At 34.0% G+C, this 21,701-nt stretch overlaps 1 long non-coding RNA gene across 2 annotated transcripts in view; it reads right to left on the reverse strand.

Annotated features, from left to right (window-relative positions):
* LOC114254468 overlaps positions 1–21,701 on the reverse strand; it is a 263,849-nt gene that overhangs the window by 3,794 nt on the left and 238,354 nt on the right. The window lies entirely within an intron of this gene.

The raw sequence follows: 21,701 nt of genomic DNA on the forward strand, positions 1-21,701 counted from the left end.
AAAATTAAAGAAAAAAAATTAACCGGTTATAATATAAAATTGCATCGAAAAGACTGTTAAATTTTTAATACAAGGTGACTTATTATAATTATTCCACATGATTACCTCCGGAATTATTTATTATTTGAAAGAATATTTCAAATGAAACTTATCTCTTAAAGAAGACATCTTATATATTTTTTAAAATGAAAGTATCCTTCAGATTTAAAGTAACCTTTATTTTTTAATCATAAAACGTTATGAATTTTTCTCCCGTTTTTCAATCTGTATATTGTGAGAAAAATATTACGTGATGATGAAATTTCAAATCGCTTTATCGTACGCATATTACGAAAAAGTTATACGTGAGCAAAATGAACATTCTTGAGAAGTATATCAACTTCACGTAGAGATAGTCGTAAGAGTCTCTCTTACGTGATAACGTTTGAGTCGATTGCAAAACTTTAGATAATATCGATGAAACCGATAACAATATTAGCACCTTTCATCTAAACTTTAAAATTTAAATAAAATAGAATTAAAATAGAATTTCGTGTAAATTTTCGTGGTTTATTGTTCGAAACATAAATGATTAAAAATCTCTAATATATCCTTTACATATGCGTGTCATCTTGTGCAAAGTGCAATCTCTTTCAACAATTTTCTAATTGAAAAAAGAGGAAATTAATCAAGCAATTTTGTAAGACGAGAAGAAATTGTAAATTTATTTTCCAATCTAACATGTCATTTAGTAGCATTTATCGAATTAATTATTCGGAAAAGATATGCTCCAGATATTTATTTCATCGAATGCAATATCTCTTCTCAGAGGATTATATAATCCACAGTAGTAGAAATACCAGCGGTATAATCTCTATGATAATATTGAAGGACAAACTCATAGAGACTTTAAAATTTTAAAGAATATCGAAATTATAAACTGAATATTTTACGATTACCAATCTCGGTTTCAACAATGATAAATTCATTTGAAGAAAAATTTGAAGCTGAATTTTAAAAAAAGTTCATTAACTGTACCAACAAAGTGACATGAGAAATGTAAGTTTTTCGCAATATTTTTTCACCAACAAAAATTTTATCTTTTGGAAAACATTAATTTTTGATGCCTTTATTATAATCAGAAATTGACACTTATCTCAATGACGCAATCTCGTCGCTGACGATTGTAAAAGTGGCAAAAAGGGAGAAGATAATATTTCGCACCAAAGGTACAACTACCCAAAGATTTGACAAGTGTTGTCATTCAAGAAGACAACGAAAAAGAAAACACGAGACTAAGCGGCGAGTTAGAGGCGGGGAAAAGGCCGGAAAAGAAGCACGTCATAAAAATGTCAGGTTACATTCTACCGTGTCATTTACGATGTCATTCACTCGAGCAAGCGCTAAGAAGAAAAGCGGAAGAGTAAAGAAATTTTGATAGATTCGGCGATTAAAGTAACGATATTGAACAACATGGATTTTTTTTTATTCTGTAGTTGTACAAAGTGTGACTCGTTGAATAAATCATCAAGGAATCTTTTGACAATTTCGTCAGTTTATTTCGTTTATTCTTTAACAAGAGAAGCTAGGGGTTACCACCCATAGTGATCGGTTCCGGGCGGTCTTGATAGTGACAATTTTTAAGTGTATTATAGAACCTTGTATCTAGAAAGCAAAGTTACCTGCAACTTCGAACGAAATTTAGAAAGTGGTCTTTTGTACCTAAGGTAGCTAAGCTCTGCTTCAGTAAAATACAGTAAAAGTTTGACCTGCCAAGACACTTGGTTGGAGAGGGAAGAAAAAGAGAAGTCGGATGACAATTGACAAGAATGCTGCTCGGTTTCCTTTAAGTTTGAATTAAACTTTGTATGTCATTATCTTAATTCTCCGTGAATAATTTTTACTTATTCCGCATGCAATCTGAATCTTTGTTGTCTAACGTAAACATTTTTACTATGCCTGGCTTTTAGAAAATCTAAAAAAAAAAAACATTTTTTAATCTCTGCTACATTATAAAAATAATGTCAAATCAAGGATGAAATATTCGCGCAAAGAAAGAATAGCCGTAATTTCGAATGCGTTACGCGACGAAAAGCACTGAATCCTCGTGCAAACGTACGCAAATGCACGATTTGAGCAAATTTTATTTGCGTGACTAATAAGATTTTTTATACATTGGCTCAGGCAACATTATTTCGGTTCCATAGTCGATTCTATAAATCTTGTTTTTTAGTAAAACAAAGAGTACTTTTAAATTTCGGTAATATTTGCTTATTTCTTCTTGTACTATTTATTCGTAATTTTTTATTAAATGAGCAAATAATAAGCAATAAGAGACAAATAGTTTAAACAATGTAGTCGAAATTTTGGAGGAATTTTCTCAACATCTTTACTTGAATTAAATGATTAAACATTTAGTTACACAAAAAGTAGTATAAAATTTAAACTAATATATTTTATTTAACAATTATTTCATATATATATATATATATATATATATATATATATATAAATATAAAATCTTTAAAGCATTTAATAATTTTACTAAAATATATTTTTGCAATTTTATAGTCTAAAGAGCGGCACGATTGTGTTGACAATAATGATATTAAAAAGTTATAACTCTTTAAAAATACTATTATTTCCTGATAAATTTTTTTAACACTTATAAAAATTATTAAATAAAAAAATTAATAGAAATATATTTTTCTTAATAAATCTATGCAAAAATTTTGTAAGTAAGTTGTATCTGTTTACTGTTACATTATTTATACATTACTTATATAATATATACATTTTAAAAATAAAGATATTCACAATATAAAAATGTTCTTTTATGCAGTTGTAAAATTGTATATATGTATAAATGAAACGATAATTCCGCTTACCAGTATATTTGACTATCTTTATAAAACAATATCGAATCAATGAGCCACGATCATTCGAATTATTGGTCGCGTGATAATTCGATTATTTTTTAAATTCCGGAATAAAAATTCGAATCCCGGCCGATCTCTGATGATGCCGATGATCGAAGCACCAATTAACGGCCATTGCGTAAAATTGGCCGAAAAGCGTCTAACCGAGAATCATGAATTCGGGTTATTACCAAACATTTGAATTATAAGGTGTTTCGCTATAGTAGAGTTGATTTACGGTGCTTCGGAATTGGCCGATTTCGCTCCTTTTTATTCGCTTCGGGACTAACAGGGATCTCCGGGAAACACTTATTTTATTACAAGATGCCTACGTACACACATCGAGATGGTACCGTTTGGCGCTTAGCGCTCACCTCCTATTAAGCCATAAATTATCTCCGGACGCGGTGTAAGATTTTTTGTCATTTTCTCGGGTTATTTGGTGCGAACTTTTGTCCAAATAATAAAGGCAAAGGAAAAAAAAGGCAAGCGATGCACGCAATACAACGGGTTTTTCTAAAGAGGCGAAAATGTTGGACAGTTCCAGACTCTATGTGTGTAGACAGTCACGGATTAGAAAGTTTACGGGAAACAAACGTCTATTTCATATAAATTTGTCTCGTTTTAAAATAAACATATGTTGATCAATTTATTACCAATCGTTATTTAGCCATACAAATTTTGTACACACACTGATGTGCGTGTCTCCTCAATCAAACTTACATACGTTCAAAACATATTCATCGCGCGTTTTAAAATACACGTTCGTCAAAATTATTGAATGTATTTCGATACATATGTAATTTCAAAGTTTAATGTCTCTGAAATAGCTTTTTTTAGGTGTTCCATTAACATTGATGTTAATGTAATTTTTGCTAATTTTACAATAATTTAACCTATATTACTATTTATGTGATAAATATATAATATGTGTATTCTATTGTTCAAAAATTTCAGCACGCTTGAGAGTTTCTCGCATTTTCACGAAAAATGTAAAACAAAGTTTTAAAAAAGTTTTGAAGAAAACAATGCAAATCAAATACATTGTAACAAATATTTTTTCTCTTCTGCATTTATTCCGTAAATTTTTTTGTTTAAAAATTAAGAAATATTGTATAAGAAATAAATTTTTATACGAGGTATTCAATATTATTGCAAATTATCACATTAATACTTTCCGAAAACTATTTTAAAACTTGGAAAGTCTATTTTAAAATTATTTTTGTTGACGTCTTCAAGTTACAACACGTAATGTAAAAAAGGATATTAGAAAAGTTTAATTTATAAAAATATATAATAATTATTATATTAAATTTAATTATATTTAATTATTATATTAAATAATAAATTATATAATAATTTTAAAAAATATTGTAAAGAAAAGAGAGAAAGAGAGAGAGAGAGAGAGAGAGAGAGGAGAGAGACAAAAATGAAATTAATTTAAAACTCTATCTTCCCTCTTTAAAATTTATTTTTTAAAACTTCTCTATAATATTTCTCACCAAAATACTTCATTTTTCATACAATACAAGAAAATCACAAGCACTTCTAAACTTACAAACGGTCGTGTATATAAAATATAACCATTACTCATTAAAATAGTAACGTTACTAAAAAATATATTTATCATATTGAAGTATATTAATTTCTACAATTTATCATGTTTCCTTAGATAAAGAATAAAAGCTTGGGATAGATCACGTAAGTAGTCAAATCCAAATGAGATTGCGCGGTTAATGATGAAAGAATTCTAATAAATAAACTGTCGAGATAATGATAAAATAAGACATCTAGCATGACAACGAGCAATTTCAATGGTTCAAAATGTTTTCACGTGATCAAAGAGAATTTGTAAACAGATTTCGACGATTAATCTCTCTCTCTCTCTCTCTCTCTCTCTCTCTCTCTCTCTCTCTCTCTCTCTCTCTCTCTCTGCTCTCCTTTTTCTCTGCAATATCTTATAAAATATTAATTATGAAATATTAATAATAATATCACAGGAAAGCGACAAAGCGATGTAAACCAGAAGACAGAAAGAAGTTACATAATTGTTGAAAAGTCTGATGGTGGGCGAATAGATAAGAACAGTCGGGACTATCTCTCGCTATTTTTGATTCGAGCAATTAAAGTGTCTCAGACACGAAATTTTTATCAGCAGCGGAATACGATTGCCCGAGCTTTTTTGGGTTGGCCCGACCAATGGACGGCAAAATCAAATGAGGACGAATTGGTCTTATAATTTCGTGATACGCGCATAAATATCGATAAATTTCAATCTCTAACCCCGCATTTGAACGTGTGGCATCTTGTATATGGGTCGTGACAATTATGAGCCTGATAATCGGACTAAAATTTTGCAGACGACCGATAATCGCGGCGACGGCGACCTTTTTGATTCGGCGTGATCTTCAAAAAAAAATGTTAATGAATAATAAGCACCAATATCTGTGTAAGTTGAGAATTACACTAACAAATTGGGAAGAAATTTTTCTTTATTTTAATAAATATATCTTTATATTAAATTAACATACAATTTTCGGGCATCATTTCCAAAAATTATATTAATAAAAAATCACTAATTTATTAAAATTTATTAAAAACAAAATTGAAAAATTTTAATTGTATTGTTTTTAATTACAAAATAGTTATTGCAATTAATAAACAGTTTACTTAATAAAAAAATTTTGTTTTTCAAATAAATAAATATCTCTTATTTAAAAAAAATGAATTTACATTTGTATGTAAATTTGTATGTAAACACATAATTTTGATCAAACTTAAGAAATTTCTCTTTCTTTCTCAATATCAATATAAAAAAGAAATGACGATAAAAGTATTTAAAAGTAGGCACTTGCATCTAGGATTAATTTACATCATTCAACGTCGCACGATATCATGTTTTAAGAGTGGCACTGGCAGGTGGCAAGAATCTGATGTAACACTTAAGTGTAACATTTAAACGGTTCTGTAGGCACCGTTTAACGATATAATCGCATTTTTCTTTGTTTTAAGAGCTTTGTTTTATATAAGAACGAGAAATTAAGATTACTTGTTTTAATTACGTGAAAAAAGACGAGATATGCTCTTTTCTTATTTATAAATATAAAACAGAGATTGTCTTTTTACAAATTTTTACTTTCTTATCCAATGAAAACACAAATTAATTTCTTCGTCTACATTTTGAACAAACATTGTGATTATTAATTAGCCATTGTGTGCAATGCTAAGACATAGATCTTTATATATAATGGATTGCTGGGCTAAATGGATTCAAATTATTCTATTCCTCGAGCCATAAAACTTGGAGATAAAGAAAATTTAAAAGGCCCATGAAAGCATAGATCATTAAATAAATATTAGACAAGTCATGCTTCTATTTTTGGAAAGGTGCTTATCAGAGGGCGATCAAAACTTAATGTTTCCCGTTGGTCATGGTTGAGCCGAAATTCCGTCCCAAGTTTCAAAATTACGACCAGTCGAATCTTGTGCGTGGCCTGGAAAATATTACAAGGACATATAAAAATTCTGACGCGGATAGCAACAATCTGATATCACAATTTGCTGATGCGCGCAAAACTATCTGCATACTTTCATCTTTAACTCGTTATCGCACGCAGTTTCGAATGCTATCAGTAATCCGGCGAAATGATTGGCTCTCCAATAGTCTGACGAAAGTAGTGATAGTCAAACCTCGATGCAGATGAAGACCCAATTTAGATAGGACAATTGAAGTTGTCAAATATCTTATATCTGTTTATCCTATACATATCGGGCAGACAAGAATAAATCTTTCGACTGCGTAGCGTGTACTACGCCGTTCGTAAGCTTTGGCCGAATTATAGCGTATCTAATCTGAAGAAAGAATAAAAAATAATTTAAAACTTGCATCATTATCAGCCACTTTGCGTGACAAGAGTTCCCAAACTCTCATGACACTTTTTTAGCAAAGTATGTCAAGAGCTGGTTACAAACTTCAATTTCGTTGTAAATTTCAGCAATATTATTATAGTTTTTATTTTAATGTTAAATATAAGTAATAGTCATCTAAAGAGCACATTAGATAATTATTTTATAAATAATAATATTAAAAAGATATAATTTCTCGATTTGAAAATATTGTATGTGTGTGTGTGTTGTTTTGTATCCAATATTTTTCCTTTTCAACTATTATTGAGAGAGAGAGAGAGAGAGAGAGAGAATAATAATAATAAAACTGTATTTTTCTTAACAAAGCTATACAATGTAAAATTTCCTCATATAGGAATTATACATTATACGCTGTATAATTTCATTTCAGTATTTACATTTCAAAAATAAATTTCCAGAGCAATAATGTTCTTTTTTACTTTTTCTATTCACATTTTTTAAACAAAGTGTTTTAATGGAGTCGCTATTATATTTTAGAATTTTAGATAATATAACGTATACTCTCTGCAACTTTTACTAATTTCACCAAACAGAAATGTATAATGATATAAAAGTATTTTCACTTTCTACATCACGAAAAATCCCGCGGGTAGGAGAGACGTATGGATTTATTGATATCGGATAAGCTGCGCGATTTCTAGCGCTCCACGCCTCGCTGAACCAATAACACGCAATCGAGACCCGGTGGTTCTCGAGTCCCGAGATTAGAGGCCGTGGGTCGTTTTTAAAAGTCGCAAAAGCAGAGGAGGATGCACGCGGAACAGCGCCTTCAAGAGCGTTCCCGGTAAACCTGTAATTTCGGGATGGATACGGTCCGCTGGAATGCCATCGCCGAAGTTAATTGGGCCCCACGCCACTCTCGTTAAAGTTTATATGTTAATAGACTCACGATACGTTCCTATCTTGGGTCCTGACCGAAAAAGAAAGCTGAGCATAAAATGCGTATTGAGAGACTACCTGTCTTCGGACATTCAGATATTCAGAAATGTGTACATTACATGTCCGATAATAAAGTGTGCGAGGCTCAATGTCTCTTCTCGTATGAGAGACTCTCATTAAAAGGAGGCTGAATGCGTAGAGCGAGAAAATCTTTCGCAGATTTCGAGAAATCTATCACAGATGAAAATGATTTGATTTAAAACTCACGGAGGAATGCTAATATTCGGTAATTAAACGGAAACGAAAGTAAACGTGTTTTAAAGCACGCTGGTAAATACCCTGTGTGACATCGGATATATTTACATGTTCCGAGATGTATTAATGCAGATACTTAATTTGTAAAACGTTCATCGCCGAGGAGAACGATTGTATCGTAAACTTGGTGGAAACACGACACGCAACCAAGACATGCGTGTAGGGTAAGGGTCGTACGAGTGCCACTTAATATTTCCGCTCCGCGTGCGTTATTGTTTCCTCCCTATAATCTTTTTCCCTTTCCCTGCCTCGATATTATCTTTGTTGCATAAATTCCTGCGCATTGTCAAGAAATTAAAACCTTGGCGACGCATCGGAGGAATATTCATGTATCCTGGTTAAACGGCAATTACGGTTAAACGGCAGGCGTTTCGTTTTGCGTGCAATTTTATGCAGTTACAATGTAACCGCAACGTTACGTGCGTATTAACGGAGTAACGTACATTGAACGTTCTTCCAAAGATATACACGATAAAAATTACCCGAAAAATCTGCGTTAATATATGAAACTGTAAAGATGACGCAAGAGGAAATTTTATGCATTAAAATTTTATTTATCTTAAACGTAATATGTAAGAAAAATTTTTTTATTAAATTTATTTTTTAATTTATAAACTCTTTTACACACACACACACACACTATAATTTAATAATTTTAAATTATATATTTATATATAATTAATAAAAATGTAAAAATAATAGCTGCATTAATATTTTTTTAAAATTGATTTAAATTAATTATTAATTTAATATTGTGATGTTACTAATTTGGTTTACCTTATAACTGTGTTTTAAAGATTAAAAATACTATTCGGCACACAGTTCAGTGAACTTTGAAAGGTATAAAATCACACGTGTAAAATCAGCCCAAAAATCCAGCTATAGCTGTATAAGACATATTCTATGTTAGTTTGTGTTTTTTCAAAATATTTAAAATATATTAAGCCGATTATGACTGGCATTTCGGATCAAAGATTAAACTACCCATCGTTGCTTCATTAAAATTTATTCCTTAATTACACCGAGAAAGACACGCCGTGGCAACGAATGAGGATAAATGAATGCAGGAATTAGCAAAAGTAGCCGACTGGTTTTACATCTAAGAGACTTGGAATTTCATACGAAAGAATGTCCTGCTTGTTTCGAAATTTTCCGTAGGGCCCAGAATCATCCGAATAATTTGCAAAATCAAAATTCAAAAATAGTGTCACATTGTTTCAATCAATACAAAGCGACTTAACTTTTTAGTCATCACTTGTCTAAAACACAAAATATTTTAAAGAATTTAGAATATCTTCCAAAAAATCAAGTAGAAATAAAAGTATATAATTTTTCTTTGCGATATCGTTTTATTTTTACGACTTAAATATTATCGACGTTTTAATATAAAGTCTGTAAGAGAATAAAACAAACTTTAAATTTTAATATTTCAAACATATATAACTAAAAGGTAAGCTGTATCTTATATATACAGATAAATGTATGGAAATACATTAGAATATATTGATACATTGTAAGAAACAATAAAGAATGAAACACCACACACAGAAAGTGGGGAATGGAATACATTTAAATAGCCCGATCCTCGAGACAAAAAGCCGAGAGGAAAAAGGGTAATGAGCGCGAGTGCTCATAACAAAGGGAAGAGTGCCTAAAAACCGTGTTACCTAGGTCTGTAATTGGGCCCCCTCTATTAATTAGCCAATTAAGCCGTCCGTGATCTTGATCCTGCCAGCGGCGCATCCTGCTTCGTTAAATGATGTGATTCGCGCGAGTGACCCCGAGCGACTTCGAGGGGCTTCGAGGTTATAAAAGAGAAAAGTTGCGTAATCAGAGCTACTTGGTGTATTTAGCTACTAAATTTGCTACTAAAAGTGTAGCTAAATGTGACGTTTACTATTCCGGTCCGAAACCGAGCGGCAGGCACACAAACCGCGGCCGCGCGTCACCGGAAGTGGCAATTTTGCGGGCTACATTGAGCCGATTGGCAATCGTCGGGTCCTTACAATGCAGATCGTGGGAATTTTCGCGAGAAGACATGTGAGAAGAAGATCCGAACGAAGATCGGGAGGAGCATCTGCGCGTTCGTCCTTTAGAAACGTACGAATGTATCGTTAAATAGTAAGGTAAATACAGCTTTCTGCTTACGATGTAACCTTGGAGGCGGCAGTCAATAAAATTAATAGGCAGGTTTTCTTATTCTTGCGGCTCGTCTCTTGTCAATAAGTGCAAGAACCTACGTGCAAATTCAAATAAAGTGGCAAAGCAAGAGCTTGTGGGAGCATAACGATTTAAATAAATTTAAATAAATCGTTTAACTTTAAATATATAAATATATAATCTTATCGTAGGAGTTTAACGAAATTTAGGAAAGCAAATTTAAAATTAATATTTTCATAAAAATGACAGAAACCTTGCATGTATTCTTTATGATAATCACAATAATAAATGAGAAGTACACAAACATCATCAAAATGAATTTTTGGCTACTCTCAAAAAAATTCAATATTGTCCAATTTTAGGTCAACAGAATTTTTTACTTAAGGTTCAGTTAACAAGGAGTTTAATGAGAAACACTAAATAAATCCGAGTGAGATCGCCTAGACTTGTTAAAAAATCTCGGCAATGTAATACTTGAAAAAATGCTCGACATAATCAAATATTTGTGGATCGCATAAAATCAGATATTTGCCCGCTTGAAGGGATTAATACTCGAGCGTTGAATAACTGGCGCTTGTGTAAATAAATGAATAAAAAGGAAAAGAGAATCGCATCAGATAACGGCGCTTGTATCGCAATACAAGCACACAACGGGGTATAGCCTCGTTCGTCATCCTCGCCTCTTATTTCATCTTCCACCGATCTCTCACACGGACGGACCACCGAGAGAATCTCAACGACTCTTCCATCCGGCCGCGAAGACGCGTATGCAAAATGCAGTTCCGGGGTGAAATGCATCTTGACGCAACGGCGGCGGTCGACGGCGCGGTGGCCAAGGGCGACGCTTGAGAAAACAAATGGGGTGTAAGGTGGGAAGCGGCGGGGAAGTAGACGCATGAACGGAGGGAAAAGAAGAAAGAGAGATTGGGCCGAGGGATCGGGAGATGAGGGAGAAAGAGAGAGAGAGAGCGATTGTGTCCGGGGCGCACACACAGGTGTCGGTCTAGACTCTTTTATCGGGGCGCGCAACACCGCACGGTTGCGAGAGAGGAAGAGAGGAAGGAAGCGGAACCGGCGAGGGGGTGAAGGACGGGAGACACGCACACATGTGAACGGAGGAGGAAGAGGGAACCGTGCGTGGCGCAATTCGGGACCAATGGGAAAAATGAGACACACCGCGACTCGGGTAAGAAACCAGTTCGCGATGCATTATGCCATTCGCGTCTGCCTGCCTAGGTAGAGACCGGGGATATAAAGGATAAAGAATAAAGGATAAGGGATAAAAAGGAGAGGCTGCGTCCTCCGCGAGGATAAAGGACGGAGCGGGGTCGCGCGAGGAGGCCGGGAGGAGGAGGGAAGGATGTATGGGAGCCCGCAGAGGAGGGACAGAGTTTGCGAGAGGAGAACGCGTGACGGTGTTCTGCAAAAATACGTTGCGCGTTTCTGCCGCGCGTCCACTCGTGCGTGTGCATCGTCCTTTCGCGTTTCGTATGCAGACGCGAGGCATCACGTCACGTCACGTCGCGCCGTGGCCGCGTTAAGGAAGCGAGGAGAGGGAGAGACGAGAGAAAGAAGGAACCTAAAAACGCTCGCGAGTTGTTCATCTCCCGGAAGTTTCGGGGAGCCGCGCCCAGACGACTCGATTAGCACCAAACGGCGGCAGGGGGGGGTCATTAACCCTTAACATTTAACCCCCTCGAACCACGGAGTTTATTCAAGCGAGGCGCAGCGATTGTTAACAATAATTATATCTCTAAATGTACGGCTTCTCTCTTCGTTAAACGACAGAGAAATCTGTTACACAGCGCACAATATTTAATTTTATATCAAGTCAATTTCCATTTTCTCGATAACAATCTGATTCTATACATAATATATAACACATTTGTTACATAAGTCAATTAAAAAGTATTTTAAGAGACTGAAATTTGTGACATTAATTTATTATGTCAATATTAGTCGATTGTTCTTATAATAATTTTTATAATTATTTATCTAATTTTCGAATTTATAGACATTATCAATTGTGAAACAAATAAATTAAATGTTCATGATTATCGCTTTATATATCTGTTGAATGTTTCTTAAACATTAGTTAATTTTATAATTTTTTACTAAAACATGTATTGAAACATTTATTAATTTACTTGCACTTTTACTACGAATATTATCTTGCAAGATTAATCGTATTTTCACTGTGAGACCTTCAGCATTCAAAAATTTATGGCTATTCGTATTTTCACTGAGAAACTCTTAGCATTCAAGCATTTATGACAGTGTGTAACGAATTAGCAAAATAAATAAAAGAACACATAGCTATTAAATTTTGTTATAAATTTATATATAGTAACGGCTAATGGAAATAGAAATTTCTAATATAAAATATCATAAATCTTAATGAAAGTTTTCCTCTTTCTGGTATTTTTGTCTGAAAAAAGGCATGAAGATCTTTAAAATAGATATTCAAACTAGAAAATAGATTATATTGACACTAAATTTTTTGCTCTCAGATAAATAAACATTACATAAAGGAATTTTAAAGGGCGAATATTTTCAAAGAATTTAGAAAATGTACGGTTCCAATTGTACCAAGAAAAATCTTTTATTAAAGATCAAATGACACACAAAACTTTTTGTAAACTTTTCTCAGCTTTGATGGTTTTACATACCTCATGAGACACAGATTTCTTAGATTATTCTCTCGAATAAGAGAAAGCGGATGAGAGGAAAAGAAGAGGAAAAAAATGTATAGCTGAGCTATATATCGAGTTTATATGTCGTATGAAAGTTAAAAGAGCGACGTGAGATTTCTGCGGCTGTTTGCGAGAAATTCCGCTGGAGAAATTTTGGGGATCACGACGGAAATCTCGTGCCGCGCGGTTTAATTAGTCCGTAATCAATTCGTCCCGTTGACGAGAACGAGCTCGTTAAAGTAATGCAGATAAATAAACGGTATCGCGTAAAAAGCGATCCGGTCGTACTGCAAAGTGGACTTGAAAGGATGAATGACGTGTGTTACGTGACATACAGCTTCTTATATCCGTCAAAGATGATCTATCAGAGTTGTTAAAACATTTAATATATATATTATAGTGTCATAAAGTAAATATAATAGTAAGGACAGTTATGTGAATCATTTTTAATTTAAAATAAAAATGTATACTTTTATTCAAAACGATATGTCGAACAAACAAATGAAATTTTTAATGGCTACACATTTAATTATAAAGAATAATTTATAAATGACTTTGTTCCATTTTATAATTTGTTTTATATATTTCAATTTTAATCAAATAAAATAACGATCCACAATTAAAATCTATTATTTCCGGATTAAAATGGTTTATTTTCTTTTTGTGAAGGTATCACTGTAAAAATAATAAAAATAATTTGCATGATGTAAATAAATTATCACAATTATAACAGGAAAATTATAATTCATAATTCACTATAATAATTTCAAATCCTTGTCATTAAGCATTATATAACTTTATATTATAATAACACGTTCAAGAGTTTATGTATAATAAAAATTCATAAAAATGAAAATTAATAAAATTCGTATATGCAATTTTCAAAAACGTTTAAATTATAATTGTCTGACAAAAAAAAATAATTATTTAAATATGATATATAAACCGAAACTATTGTGACTGCATGATTCATATCTGATTTTTTTTACTCTATATAATATCCAACGTAGTTTTATTTAAATCATCACGGTTCAAAAGTTATCGCATATACAGCGAATTATTACTGACGATTCGTATTTTAACGGTTTTTCGTTGACAAGTTACATAAAAAATTTACTTCCAGTTGAAATCAAAAGTTACTTTAACGTTGTCAATCGTCTCTTATCGAGAGTTCGGAAAAACTCGCCAGATCGAATCACTAGCAGAATCGGGGAATGACGTGTCACCGTGAAACTTTCCCACTGTTCGCACGCGAAAAGCGATATATGCGAGACGAGCGAACGAGCGCGCGCGCCAACGCGGTGCCCTTCGTCGCGTCGAATTGAAAGAAAGGAGACCCCTAAAAAAACTGGTTCTTTCTTTCCCCCTCGTGGGTCCGGGGCCGCACCTGGCCCCGTCGGTCCGAGGTTCTTTACGAGCCAGAAGAGAGACCTTCGATCGGATCTTGAATTTCGCCGGCGCGACGCGGCGGCGGGTTCTGACGAAAATTAATCGGCGATTAACTTGGATGATAACGGTCTCCTTAGCCACCAAGACTAATGTTCGGACCGATTAGTCCTTTTGGACTTACGCCTTTTGTCCCCCTGCGAAAAACCTCTTTCCGAGATCTTGTTACGCCACCTTTTCTTTCCGTATACCTAGACTTGTCGCTGGGAAAGATTGTGCATGTTCGCTACTTTGGTACATTCTCAAATTCGTATCTAGAAACAGGCTGCGCCGACAGTCTCGGTTAATTAACCCTGTGGTGAATAATTTCCCGTCCCCTTTTGTGATCGTAATCTTAGGACAACTCCAGGAAAATAACTATAATTAATTTGTCGTTACAATACAAATAGGTATATTCAATATGTGTAACGTCGACGCGAATGAACGCCCGCGAACGGACTACATTTTCTAGTGGACATAAAAACCAGTGGTTAAGGTAAGCTGTTAGGTGGAATAACGATAGGAGTCACAAGTAAAAAAAAATTAGTAAAATTCAAATAAAAATCATACGTACACGCACATCATTCTTTTTCCGCCATTGTTTGCACACGCGCCGTAAGGAATTCAAATTTCTCTTATGAGACCTTAAAAGAATACTGAAGGAATTTTAAATGCTCTGCGGATCGTGTTTTATTTTTACGAGCGAGCGAGAAATTATTTATATCGCTATTTCGCTCATGGTCGTGCAACAATTAAGCCCGAAATTGAATTCGTGCTGCAAGGCGTTCGCGTGGAAAATAATCAAATCTGCGATGGACTTCCTCCTGCGAGCTTCGCGCTCGCGCTCGCTTCCGATATATCGCAAACGGCGTACCGCGCTGAAATGTGAAAAGCATTGTAACGGGCACGCGATCGGGCAGAAAGAAAGGGGCACGGGAACACAGAGAGGGGTAGCGGGCGGTTATGTGAGGATGAGCTCCGTTTTTCGTCGTGAGGAATATGCTAATGAAGACACGTCGCGAACTGACAATCTTGACGGTTAATCTCGCGTTATTATTCCTAATTATGCAAATGGTGGTACTTTGTGATGATCATTCCGAAGCAACTATATCCGGGCACGAGATCGTGATGCCCTCGTAAGCACTTTTGATGAAAGGTTATTTTTAATGATATCGTTCGTAATCATACGCTCAAGTTAGAACCTCGCGGGGAGGTGGTGGAGAGGACCGAAGGCGGGACGGCACGTTCTAGAATTCGAAACTATTCGCCGAAGGTCCTTCTAAATCGTAGCCGACGAGGGGACAGGGATGTACAGATTCTTTCCGCTTCGACAATGAAAACGTGTGATAGTCGCTTTGTGATTTTTATCCAGCCGTTGTCTAGCTTGGCGTCTGGCCGAGAAATGTCGGGATACTCTTGAAGCTTTTTGACCGGTTGCGCGATATCTACAGTTCAATGATCATGCGCATGTATGTGTGAAATTTTTAACGTAGACCCTCCTTTTTTTTAAGCGCATCGGTGTCTTTCAATGTCCCGTCGAGCGCACACGTGCTCTGAGAATATGCAAATGTCCATGAGAACCACGCGCAGCATTGCGAATTAAAGAACAATCGGAACTATAAGAAATAACAAATGGCTTTTTGCATGACAGTTATCAATCCGCGTGCGTCCATTCAATCGCTCCAATAGTTTTGCTCGTTCATTTCTTTTTCTCTTGCTCGAGAAAAAGATTTTTTAAAAACAAAATTTTTTTAATCGGTAACTTTTAATATTACCGCCGCGAACGCGTAATGGAATGTGTCCAATAAACATAGCTGCGGAATTGAAGACAATGCAAATGCACTTTCCGACACGTTAAATACTTAATTACGCGGATTTTTCCATTTATCTTTGCTATCGATGAATCTTAGTATATATTTATACTCTTATCTTCCGCGAGCGAATACATTACTGTCAAAAATTAAAGATAAGGCAACTTTTTGTTTAATCGCGGATTCAGATTTCCGCACGGAAAGCCGACGTATCTTCGACGAGATACTCGCGTGGGAATAATGTCATCGTGTGCCATCCGGAAACGTTAGGTTTAAATGCAATGTCAGCGGTTCTCGGGATAAAGTAACCGGTGCTTGTAACCGGTGTCGCGTTATCAGGAGGCGTTCGTAGAATCGTGAGAATAATAGAAATAAAAAAAAGAGAGAAAGCGAAAGAGGAAAAAAACAAAAGTTATGTCGCGTCACATGTTCTTCATGTGTATTTTAAATCGAAGAAGAAAAAAAATGCAGATAACATAAGACAAATGCTTTTCTTCGGGAATTAAAATAAAGTATAAAGATATACGGAGATACGTACAATAAAAGAGCAACCAAATTCGATGCCGAGCACTAAAATTGGTTTTGGTGAAGTGATCTTTCTGTTTCCTTTAAGAAACGTCAAAGCATACGTCAAAGGTATACGCCATGACAAATTTTGAAACGTTTTATAGTCCTATTATATAAGCGAACAGACATACATATGTCTCGCGTTACGGATTTCGAAGTGACTGGACGAAGTGACTCACATCATAGTATGCGTGACATTCAATGAACCATCGATGCGGTAAGGAAAAAGAGAAAGAGAAAGAGAAAGAGAGAGAAAGAGAGAGAATGGGACAGGAGAAAGGAAATAAGAAAGAAAGATTAGCCATCGGGTTTTAGATTGCGAGGACCTAGGTCAACATCCTCCGCGAATCCTGTCTTTTCATTCTACTTTTAGGCAGTCAAGCTGCTGATGGCGTCAGACCGATGAACGTCAATTTATGAGCGAGAAATCGGATATTTTTGGCGCGAATATGATTTGCGTTGAATTTTACAAGCGACTGACTCGCGATAAAGCAAACAGCGGAGTACCAATACGAGGGGACGAGTAAGATAAGTACCCTTGTCTGTGTTTAGATTTCTGTGTCCAACGTAATTTTAAATTGGACCAAGGTCTTTTCATTATGCAAACATCTTACGATTTTATGCAAAATCGTAACGATAATCTCACGCGCACTTCTCTTTTCCTTGTCGTTACATATTTTCTAGGTATTTCAAATAGGTAATCAAAAATAGGTAAATCAAAAAATAATATTTAAGAAATTAAACATTAATTTGGAATTTAATCAGAATAATTAAATTTAAAATTTAATTTATTCTCGTTTCACGATGACGTTTTCCTCAACTCTCTTTCTCAGATATGTAATACTTTCCTCATATATATATATATGAAGAACAAATTTAAATATTCTGTATTGAAACTTCTATCTTCGCGGGCATATCTAGGTGTATTTTTTTCGGAGGATACAATAAATAGTAGAGATAGTAAAGATACAATGAATCAATAGTTTGTTTTGTGGTCGATAGTTAAAATTCAACAGTACGTTAGTCAGACTAATAGATACGAAATGCCTCAATCATTTTGGTATCCAGAATTGGTTAATGCTTAGGTCATCGTTATTTGAAGAAACGACGCGCGACGTGCTAAGATGATTTGGTAAATGATTTGATCTCGCGCTCGATGATTTATTATTGCGGCCGCTATGGTTAATCGATAAACTGGTTTGAATACAATCAAAATTTTGAAATAAACGCCGGAAGCTAAGTGAACACATAGCGCGATTACTTGTGTCCACAGTCTATATATGTTATGTATCTTTAAACCATGGATTTATTTAATAAAAATAAAATCTTTAATATCAAAGTTGTTTTATCTTTTATTACTTCTGATAGCGGTATTATAAAATTTACAGTACTATTAATTATATAAAATATACAATTAATATTTAATAACTTATTAATTATACTTAATTATCTTTAATAAATAGTTTATTAATTATGTTATATGTACAAAGTTGGACGTTTACGCGTAAGATATAATAATATCTATTTTGTATAATCTACTCTCTATGTAAATTATTGTTTTCTAATATAATGAATTATTAAATTGATTATTAATTTAATTTGTATATTATTATTCTGATTTCAGTTTAGAAACATTTCGAGAACAAAAAACTATTCAGTGCACAAACTGCTCTGTATTAAAAAATATATAAGTATAAATTCATATAGAAATATTACTAAGCACGTAGATCCAGTTTAATCGAATAAGGCCCGTTTCTACTTATTGAAAAATTCTTAAAAATAATATAACACACTATTACTGCACAACCGTGCAATTATATGTACTTCAAAATTCGCAAGAGAGCAGAGGACTTCACTCTTCAGGTACCTGCTCCCCGGCTACATAGATAGAAAAGACCGAACATAAATCACCCATCACCCGAGACCCATCGAAACCCAGAAAGAAAAGGAAGGTTAACAATAATGGCAACTGCTTTCTGTTTCTTTCTACTCGCTACCTGGCACTCGTCTGACACTCAGGCATGTTCGGTCTATTCTCACCTATGCCTACAAAAGACGATACGATAATTACCGGATATCCTGCATGTGTATATAAATATTAAAAATTTATATATATGTATGTACAAAATTTTGAAAATTATTTGTATGTTTATATTTATTTAATTACTCCGGGAAAAATAGTTTTCCTAAAATAAAGTTATAACCCACTTTGAGGCCCATGATCAAGTAATCAAATTATTTGGATTGTTTGTAGTCTTAATTTTACGTTTATTTTTTTTAATTACTTAAAAATTGCAATTAGCTATTCTATCTATTTCAAAGATTTTTGAGTTTATACTCAAATTTCTCAATTAGTTTGAACGATATCAAGTTACACAAAGATAACTTTTACTTAAGTAAAACACTAATCAAAATATTAAGTTGTTCAACTATAAAAAACCGGTCAAAATTTTTCTTACAGCTACGAACAATCCAAATAATTTCATTATTTAATCGTGGTCTCCAAAGTAGATTATAAATGTATTTCGGGAAAACTATTTTTTTCAGAGATAGACAAAATATTCATACCAATTGTATCATAATTGTGATGAGCTTGGAAATGACAATGCACACCTTTCTCGTTACAGTGTATACTTTTTGTTGCTTTTTCGAAAAGAACAGGAAGTTTATTTAGGATACAAGGGATTTAAAGCTGAATATTTGTTGAAGGACACTTGCAGTAGATATTTCATCAGAAGGTTTGGGACCTTCCTTGGACAAAAGCGGCAAAAAAATAAGGTTGCAGTCTTTAGAACTATTCCCCGGAGAGATACTTTAAATAACTGCATGCAAGCGGTGCCTTTGCAGTTAAGTTTTGCAGTGGAATCGGTCAGTCTAGAAATTCATGAATGGCTTCGCTGTCTACCTGTCCTTCGAGGAATTTCAAACGAATGCTTACTGGTTGATACCGACATGTCGACCAAAAGAATCTTATAAATATGAGAAATACCTTTCCGCTTTCTTATCTGTAAATTTGATAACTGCATCCGGCCTTATCCTAATGCAAATAAAGGGCGCGGGATGACTTGAACTTCAGATGTACAACGGGGGAATACTAATACGAGAACGTTGGCAGCAAGCTGGCACGTTGCAAAACATTATATACAAAATTTTTCAGTAATTATGTACCTTTTTTCGGTTTATGAACAATTATCCTTGAACGTATCATGGTGATTCATATTTTAAAAATGAGCTTGGGTTTTATTGAGACAAGCAAGGTTAAATGTGATTAACGGTGTAATATGCTAAGTAAAGTGATTAAAACAAATACGATTGGAACAATAAACAATCGTAACACAGAATCCTATTTTATTATTAAAATATCAATATTAATACCGATATATAAATATCGATATTATTAAAATATCGAGTATTGTTATTATCTGTCACAAATTTTAAATACAAATGCGTGCATGCGTAAAAATTTAAATATTTTTATATTAATATAACGTTCCAATACTTTCATTATTGACGGGAATAAATAAATGTCATGCAAATATATAATAAATTCAGATATATAATTTTTGATTAATCTAAATCAAAGCAACAGCTAAATTATCTAGCTGAAAATATTTAATATTAAGTTATTATTTTTACTGTCATATAAAAAAATCTTTAGCAATATTTCTTCTCGAAACATTCTATTTAAAAAATTAATAACATCTAAAATGTTAATAATCATTAAACGTATTATCTTTTTAAAAATCTATTAAATCTCTTTTTGTATTCCGCTCATATATTCTTAACGCAAATGTTTTTCTCTTTTCTGCAATATTTGTTTTATAAATATTATTTTAAAATATATAATTTATATAAAATCTTTTCTAAAATTTATATATAAATTTATATATTAACCCATAAACTTTTGTGAGTCCAACGACTGTAAAATATCTACTGCGTCATCGAGATTTTGAGAAATACCATTTCTTCGAATCATTCACCACTATTCTCTCATTTCCGTTTGTAACAATCAACGATACATTGTTGCGCGCGATCGCAGATTACTAGATTGTAGTTCCCGACCCCGGGCGGGATGCTGCACGCGATTCCTTCTTTTTTTTCAGAAAAGAACAAGCAGCTCGATCCAAACGTGTAAATTATCTTAATGAACCGCACAGTCCGATATATCTCTCAATGAAATCACTTTTTCGAGAGACGTTTCAACTCTCAGCATTCGCGCTTAGTCAAGTATTCGCACGAGCTGTAACCTAAAAAACAGGTAGGTTCTTCTTTGATTCTTGACCGGCCTCTCTTTTCAGACCCTTTTTTTGCATACAGGTCGATCCCAACGGTTAACCACAATGGTTCTTCGACGGATGATCCGTACGACCATCTCCGGAGTACCATCCGGATCTCCTGGGCTCATTTCTAATCCTTCCCCATGCCTTCCTGTGTCGGAAGTATCTACTTTTGTTTTCGAATGACCCTTGAATTTTTCTCGCAATTTATGAATAGTCCTTTAGCAGGAGTTCAGGAACAATTTTTTCTCTTTTTTTCAAAAGATTCCCTGCTGACCAAGCGGGAGGTAAATGATCACGGAAAAAACCAAGTTGGGAAACTAACTGTACCTACTGCACCAACTGCTCTTCTATTCTAACAAGAGAGTAAAATCTTAAAATAAATGACATAAATCTTTGCACAAAAAGGTATCATTCTATTAAGATAAATAAAGTGAGCCTGTGTGGAAAAAATATCATGCTATGCCGTTTTTCCAAAGAACTGCGATAACTGCCTTTTCCAAACCATTGACTCGTTGAAATTATTTCAGACGTTGATGTTAATTATCGACAAACGAAACAGACACATATGTTTATTTTTGATAATGGAGTTGATTAATCGTAATGATGGTGTGGAAGATTTAATCCAACGGAATTATACCAGCCTTAGCTCCCGAATCAAGACACTTTGACCCATTTATGCGCACAACGCTGCAGCTGAAGGTCTCTGCTACGGCTGAAGACGCGAGATCTACTTGTGTCCTCAACGGA

The sequence above is a fragment of the Monomorium pharaonis genome, chromosome 6 (genome assembly GCF_013373865.1).
Source record: "Monomorium pharaonis isolate MP-MQ-018 chromosome 6, ASM1337386v2, whole genome shotgun sequence".
NCBI classification, from domain to species: domain Eukaryota; kingdom Metazoa; phylum Arthropoda; class Insecta; order Hymenoptera; family Formicidae; genus Monomorium; species Monomorium pharaonis.